Source organism: Pinus tabuliformis, chromosome 6 (genome assembly GCF_031772625.1).
Source record: "Pinus tabuliformis cultivar Carrire ecotype Pingquan chromosome 6, CPIR1, whole genome shotgun sequence".
NCBI classification, from domain to species: Eukaryota; Viridiplantae; Streptophyta; class Pinopsida; order Pinales; family Pinaceae; genus Pinus; species Pinus tabuliformis.
Genome location: NC_142292.1, coordinates 795,722,668 through 795,738,134, shown reverse-complemented (window position 1 = coordinate 795,738,134; position 15,467 = coordinate 795,722,668).

The following is a 15,467-nucleotide window of genomic DNA, read 5'->3' as shown; positions in this document are numbered from 1 at the left end:
ATCTCCCTCCCACCCCACTTCCCCTCCACCCTCCACCTCCTTCCAGCCCCTCCCTTTCCCTCTCTCTCCCTCTCATCCCACCTCCTCCTACCAACCCCTCCCTTCACCTCACCCCATGCCCCTCCCTCTCACCCCACCTACCCTCCACTTGCCATCCATCCCCTTCCCCCTTTCCCCACCTTCCATCCAGCTCCCCCTCCATCCAACACCTCTCCCTCTTGCCTCACCCCCCCACCCTGACCCCTCCCTCTCCATCTCACCCCACTTCTGCCCCGCCTTGCCCCTCCATTCTCCTCCCTCCCTCTCACCCCACCTCTTGTCCCCTCCCCCCCCCTTCCTCCTTCCCATTCAACCTCACTCCCTGTCCCTCTCACCCCACTTCCCTCTCCCTCTCCCTCTCATTCAATGACAATATAATAATATTAAGAGTTTGAAAGGGTTTTCCTATTAGTGGGTTTGACATGGTCTCCAACCAATCTTAGTGTCTCTATGTGTGAAAGGTTTTCTTCTATTGTTCCTTTATGTTCCATTGCATTAATCTTCTATGTCATTGCATATGTTGTTGAATAATGTTGTAAAACTGAATAATGATATGATGTTATGGGGTGAATTTAACATGCAAATGAATATATGCAGTTATCTAAAGCAAAGAACAATATAGCCCTAAGGAAATTTAACATAGTATCAGAGTTGGGCTGAAGTAAATTCATTGAGATCACCCCTATGAACACACCATTGATGGAAGCAAGAGAATATTGAGGGGACTTCAAAGAATACTAGGGTTTGATGGAAACTCTAAGCAATCTGTTTATTTGGGTTTGATGGATATTACAAGTTTTGGGTTTGGAAGAAACCCTGGATTATGTCAAAGACTTGAGATATGCAATCTAGAAACCCTAGGATGATCAATGTGAAGATATTCTAGCACTTGTGAAAAGTTTCATGTAGAACTGGATGGGATAGTTTCAATTAGGCCTGGTTGTTAATGAAGCAAGTTGACATATATTAAAGGCATTAATGTTATGTGGAAAATGGCTACTAATGACCCTTGAAGGCTAGTTCAATATGGAGTTGATCTCCTCTCATTAAAGATAAGTACCTTTTAGATTTATGCTACCTCTTTATGATTCTATTCCTATTTGGGTTTGTTTCTTTGATTATTACTTATACTTCAACACTCCCTCTCAACTAGGGACAAATTTCATCAGTATCATAGATCTCTTCTCATCATAGTTGTATCATTACATATCTAAAAAGGAATACAAACATCAATATCATCCAAAAGAAGAGGAAGCCATCACCAATGGTAGGGGATATTAATCCTCAAACCCTACTATTCCCAAAGACATATCTCATGAGTGCTTGGAGGTGTACAACCCAAGTTGATTATGATGCAGGTGTTCTACCAAATGACTCTTGAGTGTCATTGTTAGGAAGATTAGTGGACAATAGGATGGGTGAGATATTGTATTGATCAATATAGTGTGGAAGATGCTTGCTCCCCTATGCTATGACTCTTATTGCTCGACATAGGGTGGAAGATGTTTGCTCCCCTATGAGATGGCTTGAGGTGAGAGTGTCCCATAGGACCTTCCTCAATGTAATTGGATTCCAGGTTGAGATGTGCTCCCCGTTGTTGTTTCAGGTTGAGATGTGCTACCTGATGTTGTTCCGGATTGAGATAAGTTCTTCGATTTTGTTGATGTGAATTGAGGGTGGTAGCTTAAACTCCTCTGCAATTTCAAATTCTTCTTCTTTTAGATTCAAGAATCTTCAACATATGAGCAAAGACAATCAAGAGATTAGCAAGGATAATCAGAAATGTGCTAAGATGAGCGAAGATGAATAATGTCGACATTTGATAGCAAGATACTTGCAATGATTACGTGATGCAGTTGGAATTTCCCCCTAGCTAAGATAGAGTGTTAATTTGGCAGCTTAGTGACAAATTCCAATCACGTGACTAGATTCCTCTTTTCGAGAGGACCAATTTTGACTATTGAGGCACTCAATTTGGACAAGGGAAAGTGTATTTTTGAGGAAAAATCCACATGTGCACAAAAGGATAGGTCAACCTAAAAGAGAAATTGGACACCCATGGATGGCTATAAATACAAGTCAAGTGACCCTAATTTGGACATCATCATCATGATTATTCTTCTTTCTTTGTGTTTGGCTTGTATAGGTCTCAAGCGACGTTGTAGAGATTGCCTCGTACAGGTCTCTACATGCGGTTGGGACCTAGGGTTTGAATTTTACAGTTGACCATAGATTTCTTCAGTTGACCATAGAATTCGACAATTGACTACATATAGTGACTAGTTAATCGTAGGCTTTTGAATCACAGTTTTGATCATTGCATTGTTGGGTTCATCTCATGGACATTGTTTAGGTGATTTTGCTGGATATGATTATGATTGAAGATATGGATCGTTGTAGTCTCTTTTTTTGAATCATTCAATGGAAATCTAATAAGAAGAAGAATTTGAAAGGGTTTTCCCCGTAGTGGGTTTTCCCTGGTCTCCAACCAATCCTGATGTCTCTATGTGTGAATGTTTTTCTTCTATTGTTCATTTACGTTTCACTGCATTAATGATGATATTGTTCTTTCTATGTAATTGCATGTTGCTGAATAATGTTGTAAAACTAAATAATGATATGATTTTATGGGGTGAATTTAATATGCAAATGAAGATATGCAATTATCTAAAGCAAAGAACAATATAGCCCTAAGAAAATTTAACAATAATTAGGTAGGATTTTTGGCATTATGGAAAGGTTTGGAGATCGCTATTGCAAAAGGTATAAGAAAACTAAAGGTTCTTAGTCATAAGGAAGATCTCCAAATCGACACACACACACACATATTCCCTTTTTTAAAAGCATGCTCTAAGTTTCTAATACATAATTGACATTATAAATTAAAAAGAAGGTTTTAAGAACACTTTATGCAAGATTATTCAATATTTACATGAATTCTTTACCAATAATGCAATGGTTATGGATTAATTACTCACAATACATTACATAGGTCATACCATGAGTGTTTCATTAAGATGATACAACTTCTAGTTTTATTTTTAACATGTAAGGTTAACTAGATTACAAAATGAAGAAATACAAAATATAAAATTTAGACAATGTGATATTACATCAATCAAAGAATGTGTACATCCATTAATGTATTAATTTTTTAAGCTTATTAAACATTTTCCATGCTACCTTTAGTTTAGGCAGTAAATTTAATCCAACATATGATTTTGTTTACTTTTAAATTATGAGGTACAACCAAAGTGGCAAGTTTATTAATATCAATCAATGCATCATAACACCTATCCTTTTGCTTTTTTGTCATCTTCCTCTCCGATTCTCAATGGATTTTGGCTCACGAGGGGCCCCTCCCCATGGCAATGAGGAGGTCACCTTTCGTGCTTTGATTTTGATGCTTAAAACTAATCCCAGGCCAAAGGAGCATCAAAAGAAATTTGTTAAAAAGGTTGAGAATATTTCATTGGTTGCTCTCCCTCTGGGCTTTCAAAATACATCTTTGACTTTCTCTAACAGAGCCTTGCTTGGGAAATTCATGGGCATGTGGCCCTCACCCATGTCCATTGAACATTGATCTAACAAGGCCTAGAAATCCATGATGAAAGGAAACCTAGATTTACTTGCAGTGGGCAATGGCTTTTTTGTCTTTCTCTTCAAGTTGTAACGAGGAATTTCAATCCAGAAGAGGATATTCCTACCATCGTGCCTATCTAGGTCAAGCTTTCTCACTTTCCCCTGTCGACTTGTTGGATCGATGAATGGTTGAAGACCATTAGAAATGGTGTAGGAAGGTTTCTAGTTCACACAAAACATAAAGGCCAACAATTTGCATGTGCCAAAATATGCATAGAAGTGGACCTTGAGAAAGTTATCCCCTTTGAGATTGTTCTGACCCAAGGAGAATGGAAACATATCCAACCACTTGACTATGAGAAACTTTCATTTAAGTGTTACAGTTTCCATGAATATGGGCACTTCAACTGTGACTATAAAAAATATCACGCTGGAATTGGAGAAGGAATGAGATCTACACAAGAAAATCAATGGTACACCTAAAAGAGGGGGGGAAATCGAGGGAAAGGTGGGATCAAAAATTCTAAATCTTCTTGGAAGACCTTCTTGGCAAATTAGATATTTTGGATCTTAATCTAAAAGATGGAATATACTTGGTCCAATTATCGAAGCAATTCTGAGAACATAGTGGCTCATTTGGATTGTTTATTCATTCACAATCATGGGTTGGTCCTCCATCCACCACCTCCCAACCCCTCCCTCTCCCTCGCACCTGTCTTCCTCCCCCCAACTCCCACCCTCTCCCTCTGACCCCACCTTTCCCTCCTTCCTATAGTCACCTCCCACTAATCCCCTCCCTGTCCCTCTCCCCCCAACCCCTCCATCCACCTCCTCTCCCCATCCTCTCCCCTACCCCTCCCACTCCATCTCACCCCACCTCCCCCATGCTCCTCCCTTCCTCTCTCCCTCCAAACCTCGACTCCACCTCCCACCTACCCTCACTCCACCCGACCTCTCCTCCACCCTTGCCCCTCCATCTACCTCCCATCGTGCCTCCCAACCTACCCTCCACCCTCCTACCAGCGCCTCCCTCTCCCTCTCACCCCACCTACCCTCCACCTGCATCTCCATCCCCTCCCCCCTTGCCCCACCTCCCATCCACCTCCTCTCCTTCTCCCTCTCACCCTACCTCCCCAACCCACCTCATCTCCCCCTTCCCACTTTTCCTTCCACCCCACTTCTTGTTCCTCTCACTCAAACCCCTCCATCCACCTCCTCTCCCCATCCTCTCCCCTACCCCTCCCACTCCATCTCACCCCACCTCCCCCATGCTCCTCCCTTCCTGTCTCCCTCCAAACCTCGACTCCACCTCCGCCAACCCCTCACTCCACCCAACCTCCCCTCCACACTTGCCCCTCCATCTACCTCCGACCTTGCCTCCCCTCCTCCCTCACCCTCCTCCTAGCCCCTCCCTCTCCCTCTCACCCTAATTCCTCCCCATGCTCCTCCTGCTAACCCTTCCCTCCACCTCGCCCGACACCCCTCCCTCTCCCTCTCACCCCGCCTACCCTCCACCTGCATCTCCATCCCCTCCTCCCTTGCCCCACCTCCCATCCACCTCCTCTCCCTCTCCCTCTCACCCCACCTCCCCCATCCCACCTCGTCTCCCCCTTCCTCCTTTGCCTTCCACCCCACTTCCTGTCCCATCTCACCCCAACCCCTCCATCCACCTCCTCTCCCCCTCGTCTCCCCTACCCCTCCCGCTCCATCTCACCTGGCCTCCCCCATGCTCCTCCCATCCTCTCTCCCTCCAAACCTCGACTCCACCTCTTGCTTACCCCTCACTCCACCCAACCTCCCCTCCACCCTTACCTCTCCATCTACCTCCCACCCTGCCTTTCCTCCTCCTAGCCCCACCCTCTCCCTCTCACCCCAATTCCTCCCCATGCTCCTCCTTCCAACCCTTCCCTCCACCTCGCCTCACACCCCTCCCTCTCCCTCTCAACCCACCTACCCTCCACCCACATCTCCATCCCCTCCTCCCTTGCACCACCTCCTCTCCCTCTCCCTCTCACCCCACCTCCCCCATCCCACCTTGTCTCCCCCTTCCTCCTTTGCCTTCCACCCTACTTCCTGTCCCTCTCACCCCAACCCCTCCATCCACCTCCTCTCCCCCTCCTCTCCCCTACCCCTCCCGCTCCATTTCACCCCACCTCCCCCATGCTCCTCACTTCCTCTCTCCCTTCAAACCTCGACTCCACCTCCTACCTACCCCTCACTCCACCCAACCTCCCCTCCACCCTTGCCTCTCCATCTATCTCCCACCTTGCCTCCACTCCTCCCAGCCCCTACCTCTACCTCTCACCCCAATTCCTCCCCATGCTCCTCCTACCAACCCCTCCCTCCACCTCGCCCCACACCCTTCCCTCTCCCTCTCACCCCACCTACCCTACACCCACATCTCCATCCCCTCCCTCCTTGCCCCACCTCCCATCCACCTCCTCTCCCTCTCCCTCTCATCCCACCTCCCCCATCCCACCTCGTCTCCCTCTTCCTCCTTTGCCTTCCACCTCATTTCCTGTCCCTCTCACCCCACAATGCCTCCCTCCACCCTCACCTTCATGCTCCTCTTTCTCCCTCTCACCCCCCTCCTCCCTTATGCTCCTCCTTTCCTCTCCCTCCAACCCCCAACTCCACCTCTCGCCTTCTCGTCACCTGACCCCACCTGCCCTCCTCCTCACTCTACCTCCCCTCCCTCCATCTCACCCTTCCCTCTCCCTCTAATCCCACTCCCCCCTGTGCTCCACTTCCTAAACCCTCCTTCCACCTCTCCCATCACCTCTCCCTCTCACCCCACCTCCTGCCCATGCTCCTCCTGCCAACCCCTCTCTCCACCTCATCCCACACCTCTCCCTCTCCTCCCTCTCACCCACCTATCCTCCACCTATCCCACCATCTCATCCCCCCTTACCCCACCTCCCCTCCCTTCATCTTACCCCTCCCTCTCCCTCTAACTTCACCCCCCCTCTTCTCCCCCACGCTCCTCCCTCCAAACCCTCCTTCCACCTTGCCCCTCACCTCTCCCTCTCACTCCACCTCTCCTACCCTACCCCTCCCTCTCCATCTCATCGCACCTCCCCCATGCTCCTCACTTCATCTCCCTCCAACCCCCCACTCCACCTTCTACCTACCCCTCGCCCCACTTGACCTCCGCTCTCCCCTTTCCCCTCCATCTCCTTCCCACTCTGCCTCCTAACCTCTCCCTCCACCTCCTGCCAACCCCTCCCTCCACCTGCCCCACCATCCTGTCTCCCCTTTGCCCACCTCCCATCCATCTCCCCCTCCATCCACCTCTCCCACCCCTCCTTGTCCATCTCACCCCACCTCCCCCATGCTCCTCTCTTCCTCTCCTTCCAACCCCCCCACTCCACCTCCCACCTACCCCTCACCCCACTTGACCTCCCCTCCCCCCTTGCGCCTCCATATCCCTCCCACCTCGCCTCCCCTCCTCCCTCCACCTTCTCCTACCCCTCTCACACCCTCTCCCTCTCTCTCCACCTCCCCTCCTTGCCCCAACCCCTCCCTCTACTTTTCCATACCCTCCTCCCTCTCCCTCTCAACCACCTACCCTCCCCTTTCCCTCCTTCCCTCTACTTCGCCATACACTCCTCCCTCTCCCTCTCAACCACCTACCCTCCTTCCCTCTACTTCACCATACCCACCTCGTCTCCCCCTTCCTCCTTTTCCTTCCACCCCACTTCCTGTCCCTCTCACCCCAACCCCTACATCCACCTCCTCTCCCATACCCCTCCCAGTGCATCTCACCCCACCTCCCCCATGCTCCTCCCTTCCTGTCTCCCTCCAAACCTCGACTCCACCTCCTGCCTACCCCTCACTCCACCTGACCTCCCCTCAACCCTTGCCCTTCCATCTACCTTTGACCCTACCTCCCCTCCTCCCTCACCCTCCTCCCAACCCCTCCCTCTCCCTCTCACCCCAATTCATCCCCATGCTCCTCCTGCCAACCCTTCCCTCCACCTTGCCCCACACCCCTCCCTCTCCCTCTCACCCCACCTACCCTCCACCCGCATCTCCATCACGGCCTCCCTTGCCCCACCTCCTCTCCCTATCCCTCTCTACCCACCTCCCCCATCCCACCTCATCTCCCCCTTCCTCCTTTGCCTTCCACCCCACTTCCTGTCCCATCTCACCTGAACCCCTCCATCCACCTCCTCTCCCCCTCCTCTCCCCTACCCCTCCCGCTCCATCTCACCCCACCTCCCCCATGCTCCTCCATTCCTCTCTCCCTCCAAACCTTGACTCCACCTCCCGCCTACCCCTCACTCCACCCGACCTCCCCTCCACCCTTGCCTCTCCATCTATCTCCCACCCTGCCTTTCCTCCTCCCAACCCCTGCCTCTCCCTCTCACCCCAATTCCTCCCCATCCTCCTCCTACCAACCCTTCCCTCCACCTCACCTCACACCCCTCCCTCTCCCTCTCACCCCACCTACCCTCCACCTGCATCTCCATCCCCTCCTCCCTTGCCCCACCTCCTCTCCCTCTCCCTCTCACCCCACCTCCCCCATCCCACCTCATCTCCCCCTTCCTCCTTTGCCTTCCACCCCACTTCCTGTCCCTCTCACCCCAACCCCTCCATCCACCTCCTCTCCCCTACCCATCCTGATCCATTTCACCCCACCTCCCCCATGCTCCTCCCTTCCTCTCTCCCTCCAAACCTCGACTCCACCTCCCGCCTACCCCTCACTCCACCCGACCTCCCCTCCACCCTTGCCTCTCCATCTACCTCCCACCCTACCTCCCTTCCTGCCAGCCCCTCCCTCTCCCTCTCACCCCAATTCCTCCCCATGCTCCTCCTACCAACCCCTCCCTCCACCTCGCCCCACACCCCTCCCTCTCCCTCTAACCCCACCTACCCTCCACCCACATCTCTATCCCCTCCCTCCTTGCCCCACCTCCCATCCACCTCCTCTCCCTCTCCCTCTCGCCCCACCTCCCCCATCCCACCTCGTCTCCCCTTCCTCCTTTGCCTTCCACCCCATTTCATGTCCCTCTCACTCCACAACGCCTCCCTCCACCCCCACCTCCCAGCTCCTCTTTCTCCCTCTCACCCCCCTCCTCCCTTATTCTCCTCCTTTCCTCTCCCTCCAACCCCCAACTCCACCTCCCGCCTACTCATCACCTGACCCCACCTGCCCTCCTCCTCCCTCCTACGCCGTAATCCCCTCCTCCCTCTTCCTCCCCCCCCTCCATCTCACCCTTCCCTCTCCTTCTAACCCCACTCCCCCCGTGCTCCCCTTCCTAAACCCTCCTTCCACCTCACCCCTCACCTCTCCCTCTCACCCCACCTCCTGCCCATGCTCTTCCTGCCAACCCCTCTCTCCACCTCAGCCCACACCTCTCCCTCTCCTCCCTCTCACCCACTTACCCTCCACTTGTCCCACCATCTCGTCCCCCCTTACCCCACCTCCCCTCCCTCCATCTCGCCCCTCCCTCTCCCTCCAACCTCACCCCCCCACGCTCCTCCATCTAAACCCTCCTTCCACCTTGCCCCTCACCTCTCCCTCTCACTCCACCTCTCCTACCCTACCCCTCCCTCTCCATCTCATCCCACCTCCCCCATGCTCCTCTCTTCATCTCCCTCCAACCCCCCACTCCACCTTCCGCCTACCCCTCACCCCACTTGACCTCCTCTCTCCCCTTTCCCCTCCATCTCCTTCCCACCCTGCCTCCCAACCCCTCCCTCCACCTCCTGCCAACCCCTCCCTCCACGTGCCCCACCATCCTGTCCCCCCTTTGCCCACCTCCCATCCATCTCCCCCTCCATCCACCTCTCCCACCCCTCCTTGTCTATCTCACCCCACCTCCCCCATGCTCCTCTCTTCCTCTCCCTCCAACCCCCCACTCCACCTCCTACCTACCCCTCACCCCACTTGACCTCCCCTCCCCCTTACGCCTCCATATCCCTCCCACCTCGCCTCCCCTCCTCCCTGTTATAGACATTTTTGGGCACTACAACCCCAAGCATAAATGTCCATAAACTAAGGGCTCCTAAGTCCCTAAAGGTGTTGTTCCAACCCCTAAAAGAACAAGGTCAACTGATTACAGCTTCTCCCAGAAGTTCTCCATGAAAAACTACTCAGAACTGGTCAAAACTGGATCATTTCACTTGCTCCATGGCCAGAGTGCGATGCATTGCACCTTGTACACACGGGAAGTGCGTTGCATTTCAAAAATCCCTTCTATGGGGTGCGATGGACGAGAAAAGACAAGTGGCGGAGATAGTTTGCGAGGTGGATGATCATGGAATCTTCCAGAAACTTCTCCTGGGACACTTGCCTCTCAGAATCGCCCAAGGATGAGTAAGAGATCAATGAGATCTCCAAGTGGCATCAAGAACTATCAGAGAGAAGACACTAATAAAAAACCCAAAGATGACTCACACCTCTGCAAATATCTATATATAGATCTCTCATCCCAGAGATCCAGAGGTTGGAAGCTGGAATTTTTCATATTGTAAGGAATTGTTGTTGGTTTCTTGAGAAAAACATCAGATTGTTGGGTGATCTAAGCTTTGTTTTGAGGTGAAGAGGGGCTTCTTTGCTGGGAGGTTGATGCTGGGTCAGAACAACTGGTTGTAACTCCTCTTGGCTCTTTTTTGTTTTATCAATAAAAGCTATTCAGGTTTTTCTCCATGCTCTTGTGTCATTGATGCTTGTTACATTTGTATGGTCAATTTACATCTGATCCTAGATTGTTTATGATTATAGATCCATGTCTTTGTATAGTGCTATGCTTCTGTGATCTTACAGGTACTTTGTGAAGCTGGGCGTGCAAGGGAGCAAGTAGCTAAAGACTATCAAAGAAGAGGGGAATCAAATCAAGATATTAGCGCAAGACAGAGGTTGGTCTTTCTATTCCTCTCTATCTATAATTCATAAAGGAAAAATGAAAGTAGCTTTTCTCTGTTTGTTTCTAAGGTAGCTGTCACACCTTAGTGGGATAGAGCAGTTCTAGATAGACACTTTTCCCTGTAACACTCCCTCCACCTTCTCCTACCCCTCTCACACCCTCTCTCTCTCTCTCCACCTCCCCTCCTTGCCCCAACCCCTCCCTCTACTTCCCCATACCCTCCTCCCTCTCGCTCTCAACCACCTACCCTCCCCTTTCCCTCCTTCCCTCTACTTCTCCATACCCTCCTCCCTTTCCCTCTCCCTCTCAACCACTTACCCTCCTTCATGCTTCCCTCACCCTCCTCCCTCTGTCTTCCATCTCATCCCACCTTACCCCACTCCATCTCCTTTCCTGATAAACTTTAGCATAAAGAAACACATGCATATACCATATTATACCAACTCAAATAAATAAATAAACAATTTAATATCAATGATTCTAAACATGGCAAAACATATCTAGAATAAAATTGATATGAAATGTGTTAAAGATGTGACCTAAATTTAGGTAAAGAATAATAATTCTAGTCTCATTTCATTTCATTAAATCCACACCATAAAAGTACACCAACGTAGCAACTAACAAATACTTAAAATAATTGGAAAAGTCTTATCAAAGTAATAATACGTGAATTAATAAAAAGGTGACCAAAGTGAAATTGTTTTTAAGACGCAATCAATACATTTGTTTTTCGTTTTGATTTAAAACCCCTAAATCGAAATTAAATTTTTCTCATACAGTGGTTCTAATGAAATATAACGAGAATTGGCGGGAATTGGCAGTTCTAATGAAATCTAATGAGACAGATGGAAATAGAGAGGTTTATTTTAATTAATGAGACAGGCAAAAATGAAGACACAGAGAGACTGATGGACACAGAAATGTTTATGCTAATTAATGAGACAGTCAAAGTAAGGAAAGAGGGTTTCTGTTTGAGCTCTAGACAGAGAGAGGGGTTCATGTTAAACCAGACAGACACAAAAGGAGGAAGGGCTACTTGAGTTTGAGTTGCCCTTGAACAAAAATCTTCAATGAGCTTGAGTTTGAGTTGCCATTGAACAAAAATCTTCGATGAGCTTGAGTTTGAGTTGCCATTGAACAAAAATCTTCGATGAGCTTGAGTTTGAGTTGCCCGTGAACAAAAATCTTCGATGAACTTGAGTTTTAGTTGCCCTTGAACAAAAATCTTTGATGAGCTTGAGTTTGAGTTACCCTTGAACAAAAATCTTCGATGAACCTGAGTTTGAGTTGCCCTTGAACAAATATCTTCGATGAACTTGAGTTTGAGTTGCCCTTTAACAAAAATCTTCGATGAATTTATTCAAGAATAGATTCAAGCAAGCAATGATTTGGTTTGAGCTAAAAAAATTGAGACAAAGATAGAAAGAACTAAATTTATTAGAAAGAATAAACTAAATTTAATAACATGTGGTGGATACATATGCACAGGGTTAAAGTAATGAAGATAAAGAGAAGATGATTCAATTTGTTGGTAGGAGCCGACGCAGGGCTTCAACAACTACGGGTTGGTTGAAGAATGAAGAAGAGAAAATCACCAGAATTATAAGAAGAAGGGTGTTTAGGGTTAAAAGAGGGTTTGGATCAGGTTTCACCAACCGAGGTCCAATCTATCTATGAGGCTGCATCCTCAAATGATGGTTCCCATCAGATAGAATTTTCCAAGATTTTATGCAAGCTTAAAACAGTGGATTCAATTCAAGTAAGGTAAATAAGTTCATGCAAATAAATGGAAAATAGGTAGAGGGAGGAGGGTAATAGGAATTTAATGAACAATAGAACATCAATGAGCCATAAGGCAATGTTGAAGGAAGCATAAGAGCAGAACAAAGCACAACATAGAGGAAAAACTACCTGGAATTAGAAGAAAAGCAGTCCTATAGTTGAGCGTTGAGCAACAATGATCTCCATGACCCAAAAGAGCATTGAACTCCATGACCCAGAAGAGCATTGAACTCCATGACCCAAAAGAGAATTGAGCAGGTAAGTTGTGTCTTTGAAGCTGTTGCTCCAATAAATGATCAATTATAGTGTGGAAAGCCTGTAAGGCTTGATATATATAACCAAGGTTGCTTCTTATCTAAGGTTTTGGACTTTCTTTCAATGGATATTTTGCCTCATAGCTTTTCCATGCTTTTGTTCCCTTTTGAACCGTTAAAAGCTTTTCCATGCTTTTCCTTCCTTTTGAACAACCTTTCCATGCTTTTCCTTCCTTTAAACAACCTTTCCATGCTTTTCCTTCCTTTTAACCCTTAACGAGAGGTAAGGGATGTTTTCCCTTCACTCAAGTTTATCTGTCTCATCTCTCTTTAACGGAAAATTTTTAAAATTGCCCTCCACCACGTCACGCCACAACATTATTAATCTAGTTAGCTTGCACAAAGAAAATTCAAGTTAAAAAATATTTTGGCATGATGATGGATGCTTTCAGAATGTTAGCTTTTGTGATTCAGTGTTATGCCTGTTTTTGGTGTTATATATATGTGAATTTATGCCTTGTTGTTGTGTTCATTACCTAACTGATTTTTGTTTTTCTATATATAGAAAGGAGGTCTTTTCATTTGTATCATCAAATAATTGTTCATTCATGTAATGTAAAGGAGGTTGCCCCCTCGAAGAGGCTAAATTCTAAGGCGTTGATCTATCTTTTCTATCTTTTTCTTGAGCTGGTTTCATAACATTTGGTATCAGAGCTTTGGATTCTAGGGTTTCGTTGCTCCAAACAGGACATCGTCGCATTTTCGCTATAACTTTTTTCTATGATGTTTCAGAAGTCGCAAAAAAACCTAATTTGAGAATAAATCGCGCTGAACCTTGGGTCTGAATTGCAGAGCTTTTTGCACTATATTCGCGGAGATATGATCTGAGGAAGTTGGTCTTTTTGCAGACTCGTGAATTACATTCCAAACAGGTGACCTGGGGAAAATTTTCATAACTTTCTCTCTGAGCATTGGATTGAAATTTCATAAGAAGGTACAGAAAGAGGATGGACTGTAGTTTCTTGTATATCTTTTCCAGAGCCAAAGGTCGAAAAATTGACACGTGGCACTTCATACAAGTTCGCTCTTCTGGAAAGGTCTATAATCAAGTCATCTTGGGAGATTGTGCATAACTCTTTCTTGGAGAATCCAATTTGGATCAGACTGCTGGAATTGGAAAGAGGACACAGGGGGCTACTACAGGTAGCAATTTCAGAACTTAAATTTCCGAAATTACAGAGTTACAGTCATTTTAAGATCGAGGTCCTAAAATCAAGAAAAAGCAAGATGAGGAATTTTGATGGCAAGGATCCGGTAAATTGGATACTTCATATGGAGCAATATTTTGATCTACATGGTGTACCATTGTTACAAAAGGTATGTATTGCATCTTCATATTTAGAACCAGATCAATTTTTATGGTATAAAGGGCTTTGTTCTCGTAAACAACTTGTTACGTGGTCAATTCTCACAGAGGAAATGATAGCACATTATGAGGATACAAAGAGAAACACCTTCTTTAGAGAACCACCACAACAATTGGAAAGAGTAAAAAGGCTTTGTGACATATTTGAAAGTAAAATTATGGAAACAAGGAAGTCCACCCCTCACAACTATAAAGATGGACGTGTTTTTTCTCCTAGCCTTCCACAACCTACAAGGGTTACACCACAACAATTGGAAGAAAAAAGAGAAAAAGGGCTTTGTTACAATTGTGATAGCAAATGCACTAAAGGTCATATGTGCTGAGAAGAAATTATTTTACATAGAGTATGAAGAGGAGGAATAAAAGGATCAAGAAATATCAAAAGAAGAGGATATATGCCAGGACCCAACCCCAGAGAAAGAAGAAATGAATCAGAACAGATCTTGTAAACTATTGACAAGAATGACCACTCCCCAAACTCTCAATATAGAAGGACATATCATGAAGAAAAAGGTGCAAGAAGTGAAAGATCACATCAAGAAAGAAGAAATGAATCCAACCATATCTTGTAATTCACTCGTCAGAATTACCACTCCTCAAACTATTAAGATAGAAGGAAATATCAAGAACAAAAATGTTCAAGAAGTGAAAGATCACATCGAGCGTCAAGAAATGAATCTGACCATATCTTGTAAAGGATTGGAAGAAATTACCACGCCTCAAACTCTAAAGATAGAAGGACATATCAAGAAGAAAAAGGTTCAAGCAGTGAAAGATCACATCAAGCATCAACAACAAGTTCTCCAACTTTTAAAGGATAACGCCACTTCGGTGCAAAATCAAATGAAACAACAAGTAGATCAGCATCATAGTGAAAAATGTTTTGATGTAGGCGATTGGGTATTTTTACTGCTACATCTAAAGCAAGCTATTTATGAGAAGGAAATGTTGGCAATACTACATGCACTTAAAAAATGGCGACCTTACCGAATGGGAAGACTCTTCAAGGATGAGGATGTGGAAGCATTGTTTTGTGCTATTTCTATTATCCAACGAGATTGGATAAACGAAGCAAGGGATGAATGGAAGAAGGACAAAGAAGTATGGCCACTTATTCAAAAGTTGCAAAAGATCCCAATTCAAACAATATTGCCAGAAATTGAAGAGGAAGGAAAAATCATATTGGAACCTGGAGTATTCACAGAAACAAGAACCCGACAACTACGAAATCGATCAATTTCAGATTATCTCATCAAGTGGAAGAACCTACCTACTGAAGATTCCACATGGGAGGACAAGAATTTTATACAGAAGCATCAAGAACTACTCAAGCGTTGAAGACAACGCTTTTTGAAGGAGAGGGGCATGTTAGGCCCCTATACTACTAGTGTAACCCCTTATTGTTATTAGTACAACCTACTTATTATATTTATGTACCCATGTTGTGCCCATATTGCTACTCTTGTGCCCCAGAGAAGCCCACTATTGTTATTATTGTGCCCTTACATT